At 20.1% G+C, this 7,625-nt stretch overlaps 1 protein-coding gene across 3 annotated transcripts in view; it reads left to right on the top strand.

Annotated features, from left to right (window-relative positions):
- The window catches only part of LOC117172094 (sister chromatid cohesion protein PDS5 homolog B), an 89,570-nt gene that overhangs the window by 4,704 nt on the left and 77,241 nt on the right, over positions 1 to 7,625 (top strand). The gene's annotated exons all lie outside the window — the stretch shown is intronic.

The raw sequence follows: 7,625 nt of genomic DNA, 5'->3' as shown, positions 1-7,625 counted from the left end.
ATTCCCAAATAATACAATTCTCTGATGATAAAATTCCGGAATAATAAAAATTTCCAAATAACACGATTTTAGAAAAATAAAATTCCCTAATTATAAAATTCCTAAATAATACAATTTTAGAATAATAAAAATCCCTAATAATAAAGTTCCCGAATGGGAAAATTCCTCAAGAGTTTATAGTATTACCGAATTGAAAAATGCTCGAATAATCAAATTTCCGAATAATACAATTTTAAAATAACATTTTCAAATTATAAAAATTCCAAATAATACAATTTTTGACAAATCAAATTTACAAAGAATAGATCATTTAGAAAAGTAAAATTCCCGAATAATACAATTTCCGATTAATACAATTTTAGACAAATAAAATTTACAAAGAATAGATTTTTAGAAAAATAAAATTCTCGAATAATACAATTTTAGAATAATAAAATTTACAAATAATACGATTTTAGAAAAAGAAAATTTCCAAATAATACAACTATCAAAATTAAAATTTACGAATAATAAAATTTACAAAGAATAGATTTTTAGAAAATTAAAATTCCCAAATAATACAATTTCCGAATGATAAAATTCCCGAATAATACAATTTTAGAATAATAAAATTCCCTAATTGGAAAATTTCTGAACAGTTTATAATATTACCGAATTGAAAAATCCTCGATTAATAAAATTTCCGAACAATATAATTTTAGAATGATAAAATTTCCAAAAAAAAAAGAATTTTAGAAAAATAAAATTACTCAATTATAAAATTCCCGAATCGTACAATTTTAGAATAATAAAATTTCCAAATAATACGATTTCAGACAAATAAAATTCCCCAAATAATACAATTTTAGAAAAATAAAATTTACGAATAATAAAATTTCCAAAGAATAGATTTTTAGAAAAATAAAATTCCCCGAATCCGAAATAATACAATTCTCTAATGATAAAATTTCCGAATAATACAATTTTAGAATAATAAAGTTTCCAAATAATATGATTTTAGACAAATAAAATTCCAAAATAATAAAATTTTCGATTAATACAATTTTAGAACAATAAAATTCCCTGATAATAAAGTTCCCGAATGGGAAAATTCCTCAACAGTTTATAATATTACCGAATTGAAAAATCCTCGAATAATCAAATTTCCGAATAATACAATTTTAGTATAATAACATTTTCAAATTATAAAAATTCCAAATAATACAATTTTTGACAAATAAAATTTACAAAGAATAGATTTTTATAAAAATAAAATTCCCTAATGATAAAAATCCAAAATAATAAAATTATCGATTAATACAATTTTAGACAAATAAAATTTACGAATAATAAAATTTCCAAAGAATAGATTTTCAGAAAAATAAAATTTCCAAATTATACAATTCTCTAATTATAAAATTCCCGAATAATAAAAATTTCCAAATAACACGAGTTTAGAAAAAGAAATAAAATCCCAAATAATAAAATTTCTGAATAATACAACTTAAAAAATTAAAATTTACGAATAATAAAATTTACAAAGAATAGATTTTTAGAAAATTAAAATTCCCAAATAATACAATTTCCTAATGATCCCGAATAATACAATTTTAGAATGATAAAATTTCCAAAGAATAGAATTTTAGACAAATGAAATTTCCAAAAGAACACAATTTTAGAAAAATAAGATTACGAATAATATAGTTTCCAAAGAATAAAATTTTAGAAAAATAAAATTCCCCGATTCCGAAATAATACAATTCCCTAATGATACAATTTTAGAATAATAAAGTTTCCAAATAATATGATTTTAGACAAATAAAATTCCAAAATAATAAAATTTCCGATTAATACAATTTTAGGAAAATAAAATTCACGAATAAAAAATTCCCAAATAATACAATTTTGGAAAAATAAAATTTACGAATAATAAAATTTTCAAAGAATAGATTTTTAGAAAAATAAAATTCTTAATAATAAAATTTTCGAAAAATAAAATTCCCCAATTCCAAAATTTCGAAATAACACAATTCCCTAGTGATAAAATTCCCGGATAATACAATTTTAGAAAAATAAAAGTTACGAATAATAAAATTTCCAAAGAATAGATTTTTAGAAAAATAAAATTACCAAATAATACAATTTTAGAAAAATAAAATTCCTCAATTCCAAAATTCCGAAAAAATACAATTACCTCATGATAAAATTCCCGAATAATAAAATTTTAGAATAATAAAGTTTCCAAATAATATGATTTTAGACTAATAAAATTTCCAAATAATAAAATTTCCGAATAATACAATTTTAGAAAAATAAAATTTATGAATAATGAAATTTCCAAGGAATAGGTTTTTAGAAAAATAAAATTCCCTAATGATAAAATTCCCGAATAATACAATTTTAGAATAATAAAATTTCCCAATAATGCGGTTTTAGACAAATAAAATTCCCAAATAATAAAATTTCCGATTAATACAATTTTAGAAAAATAAAATTTACGAATAATAAAATTTCCAAAGAATAGATTTTTAGAAAAGTAAGATTCCCAAATAATGCAATTTTAGACAAATAAAAGCTACGAATGATAAAATTTCCATAGAATGGAATTTAAAAAAAAAATAAAATTCTCAGATTATAAAATTCTCGAATAATAAAATTTCCAAATAATACGGTTTTAGACAAATAAAATTCCCTAATAATACAATTTTAGAAAAATAAAATTTCCAAATAATACAAATTTAGAAAAATATAATTTCCAAATTCCAAAATTCCGAAATAATACAATTCCCTAATGATAAAATTCCCGAATAATACAATTTTAGAATAATAAAATTCCTAAACAGTTTATAATATTGCTGAATTAAAAAATCCTCAAATAATACAATTTCCGAATAATTCAATTTTAGAATGATAAAATTTCCAAAAAATAAAATTCCTCAATTATAAAATTACCGAATAATAAAATTTCCAAATAATACGATTTCAGACAAATAAAATTCCCAAATAATACAATTTTAGAAAAATAAAATTCCAAAATTCTGAAACAATACAATTCCCTGATGATAAAATTCCCGGATAAGAAAATTTTAGAATAATAAAATTCCTGAAAAGTTTATAATATTACCGAATTGAAAAATCCTCGAATAATAAAATTTCCTAATAATACAATTTTAGAATAATAAAATTTTGAAATTATAAAATTACCAAATAATACAATTTTAGAAAAATAAAATTTACAAATAATAAAATTTCCAAAGAATAGATTTTTACAAAAATAAATTTCCCGAATAATCCAATTTAGGATAATAAAATTTCAAAATAATACGGTTTTAGACAAATAAAATTCCCAAATAATACAATTTTAGAAAAATAAAATTTACGAATGATAAAATTTCCAAAGAACAGAATTTTAGAAAAATAAAATTCCTGAATTATATAATTTTAGAATAATAAAATTTACGGATAATAAAATGTTAAAAAAATAAAATTCTCAAGTAATACGATTCCCGAATAATAAAATTCCAGAGTAATAAAATTTTGGAATAATCAAATTCCCGAGCAGATTATAATATTACTGAATTGAAAAATTCGCGAATAATCAAATTCCCAAACAGTTTATAATAATCCCGAATTGGAAAATACCGAATAATAAAATTCCCAAATTGGAACAGTCCCAAATAATAAAATTCTCAAATTGTAAAATTCGCGGCAGTTTATAATATTATATCACTTGCAAATTTCTGACAGAAAATTGTCTAATTACAAAATATTCGGTCTAAAAAATTCACTAATTTTCGAATTTACACAATTAAAAAATTTATTCATATATATATTTTTTTTTATTAAAAATACAATAATCGAATAATTTTATGCAAAAAATTATTTGATAATTTTCGAAGTTTCTAAAATTATTGTTTTGATTTAAAATAAAAATTTTTTAAATTTATATTTCTGGATGACATTTTTTCAATTTTGTTATTTTAAATAATAGTTTTAGAAACTTTAAATAATAGTAATATTATAAACTCTTTGGGAATTTTATTTTTATAACATTACCGAAATTGAAAATTTCCGACAGAAAGTTACCCAATTATAAAATAACCTAAATAGAAAATTCTCAAATTATAAAATTCCCGAATATAAACAATTAAAATTTGTTGTAAATAAAAAATAATTTAAATTGTAATAATTGAATCATTTTTTAAATAAAAAAATTCTTCAATTGTTTTAATTCAGGAATTTCCAACGATTAAGCAAATCGATTACAAAATTGCAAATACAATTTTTTTTAAATCTTTTTTGTATGGACGGAATAATTTTAATTTTTTTTTAGAATTTATGAGGATTCAGGTGAATTAAAAAAATATCAAGAGAATGTAAAATAATACAGGACAAATTATTAGGAATCCCGAGTGATTTGAAAATGAATTCACATGAATTGCAAAAAAAAACATTTGAAAATCTTTTCAAATACTTTCAAATTTTTTGAAATCCCATAAAATTTGTTACAGCTTTTAGAATTTTTCACACTTTAAAGCTCTTCAAAATATCCCTGATTTTTTTCAAGTATCTATCTCAAACACAACAAAATTCTTGGTAATTTAAAAAAAAATATATTAAACTCAATTAAAAATGTTTTGGAATCTCTTAAATTATCCCAAAATAAAAAAATCTTTAGTAATACCTTGTAATATTTGAAATTCTATGAATTCACTCAATTCTTATAAATAAATTGTTCTAAATCCATTAAAATATTATAGAATTCTGTGAAATTCTATCAACTCTGATGCTATTAAAAAGATTCAAATTTATTAAAAATTCATTGGAATCATTTAAAATACCCGAACATATTTAAAATTCTTTCTAAGCTTTTGAAATTCTTTGAAACTTTTTAAAGCTCCTCAAAATTTCTTAGAACTTAAAAAAATATCCTTCAATCTTCAAAATTCTTCGAAATTGCTTGAAATTCTTGAAATTAATTGAAAATTCCTTGAATCTTTTAGAATTTTTTCGGAAATCTTTGAAATCGTGCGATATCCCCACATTCTTGTGGGTAGATTTTTTGAAATGTATCAAATATTGTTTAAAACTTTTTAAAGCTCTTTAAAATTTTTTGGAATTTTAAAAAATATTCCCAATTCTTTGAAATCCCTTCAAATCATTGAAATCAATTGCAAATTCCTTTTAATCTTTTAAAAGATCCAAAAAAGTTTTAAAAAATCTTTGAGAATACCTTTAGATATTTTAAATCTTAGGAAATCCATTTAAATCTGATAGAATTCTGGGAAATGTTTTCAAATTTTATAAAATTAAACAATTGTAATTTAATATGAAAATATTTCGAGGGTTTTTAAAACTTTTTTGAGCTCTTCAAATTATTTTGGAATTTTTTTTTAATATTATAAAATATTGAAATTTTTTTGAAATCCCTCCAAATTATTGAAATCAATTAAAAATTTTATAAATTGTTTGAAAACTTCCCAAAATTTTTTAAACAAATTTAGAATATTTGAAATTCTACGAAATCCCTCGAATTTTGCGAATAAATTCTTTGAAATTTGTATAAATATTACAAAATTCTATTTAATCTGATGAAATTGAAAAAAAAAAGAAATTTATTAAAAATTCATTGGAATCGTTTGCAATATCCTAAAATATTTCAAATACTTTGAAACTTTTTAAAGCTTTTTAAAATTTCTTGTAATTTCTAAGTAGATTATAAAATCTTCCAAGTTCTTTGATATCCCTTCAAATAATTGAAATAAATGGAAAATTCCTTGGAATCTATCAAAATATCCCAAAATCTTTATATTATTGTTATAAAATCCAGCAAAATTCTATCAAATCTGATGAAATTGAACAAAAAATTTCATTTATTAAAATTTCATTGAAATCTTTTTAAAAACCCTTTAATGAAAATATTTATATTGATTAATTATTTAAAAATTTCTAACATATTTCAAACAGTTTTAAATTCGTTGAAAGTTTTTTAAGCTCTACAAAATATTTCGGAATTTTTTTAATATTCTAGAATCTTCCAAATTCTTTGAAATCCCTTTAAGTTATGGAAATCAATTGAAAATTCCTTAGATTGTTTTAAATTAATCAAAAATTTTTGGAAAAATATTTTAAAACCTACGAAATCCCTTCATTTTTTGTAATCCATTAAAATATGATAAAATCCCTTGAAATTCTATTAAATCTGATGAAATTGAACAATTAAAATTTTATTATTCGTTGGAATCTTTGAAAGTATCCTAAAACATTTCAAATTCTTGGAAATCTTTCGACGTCTTTTGAAACTTTTTTGAGCTCTTCAAAGTATTTTTGAATTTTTGTAAATATTCGAAAATATTGAAAATTCTTTGAAATTCCTCCAATTTATTGAAATCAATAAAAAATTCCATGGATTGTTTTACAATGTCCCAAAATCTTTTTTTTTTCAATTTGGAATATTTGAAATTATACGAAATTCATTTAATTTTGCAAATAAATTCTTTGACATCCGTTAGATTGTTACAAAATCTTTTAAAAATTCTATCAAATTCGATGAAATTGGAAACAATTGCAATTTATAAAAAATTCATTAGAATCTTTTTAAACGCTCTAAAATATTTCAAATCCTTTGAAACTTTTCAAAGCTTTTTGACATTTCTGGGAATTTTAAATACATTCTATAATCTTGCCAATATTTTTTTTAATTCTTTGGTAATGCCTGAAAATCTTTGAAGTCTTTTAAAATATTATAAAATCCTGGAAAATTCTATCAAATATGATGAAATTGAAAAAAAAATTCTTAAAAATTAATTAGAATTTTTAAAAATACTTTAACATATTTCAAATCTTTTAAAATCCTTTGAAAGTTTTTTAAGCTCCTCAAAATATTTTGGAATGTATTAAAATAATAGAAAATGTTGGAAAAAATATTTTTTAAATATTTTAAATCCTACGAAATCTCTCATTTTTTTAAAATTTATTAAAATATGATAAAATTGCGTGAAATTCTACCAAATCTGATGAAATTGAACAATTAAAATTTATTATTCGTTGGAATCTTTAAAAGTACCCTAAAACATATCAAATCCTTGAAAATCTTTTGACGTCTTTTGAAACTTTTTAAAGTATTTTTGAAGTTTTGTAAATATTCTAAAATATCGAAAATTCTTTGAAATCCCTCCAATTCATTGAAATCAATTAAAAATTTTATGGATTGTTTGAAAACGTCCCGAAAACTTTTTAACCAAAATTAGAATATATGAAGTTCTATGAAACTCCTTTAATTTTGCGAATAAATTCTTTGAAATCCGTTAAATTATTACAAAATCTTGTAAAAACTCGATCAAATCCTCGATTGAAATCCTTTCAAATCCATTAAAATATGATAAAATCCCTTGAAATTCTATAAAATTCGATAAAATTGAGGAAAAAGTAATTTATTAAAAATTCATTTGAATCTTTTACAAAATTCTAAAATATTTCAAATACTTTGAAACTTTTTCAGCTTTTTAAAATTATTATTATTATTTCTTATTATTTTTTGTTTTTTTTTAAATACATTCTAAAATCTTTTAAATTCTTTGAAATCCTTTCAAATAATTGAAATAAAGGGAAAATTCCTTGGAATCTGTCAAAATATTATAAAATTC

Source organism: Belonocnema kinseyi, chromosome 1 (genome assembly GCF_010883055.1).
Source record: "Belonocnema kinseyi isolate 2016_QV_RU_SX_M_011 chromosome 1, B_treatae_v1, whole genome shotgun sequence".
NCBI classification, from domain to species: Eukaryota; Metazoa; Arthropoda; class Insecta; order Hymenoptera; family Cynipidae; genus Belonocnema; species Belonocnema kinseyi.
The sequence above is the reverse complement of the archived record's forward strand: the minus strand, read 5'-3'. Positions and strand labels throughout refer to the sequence as shown.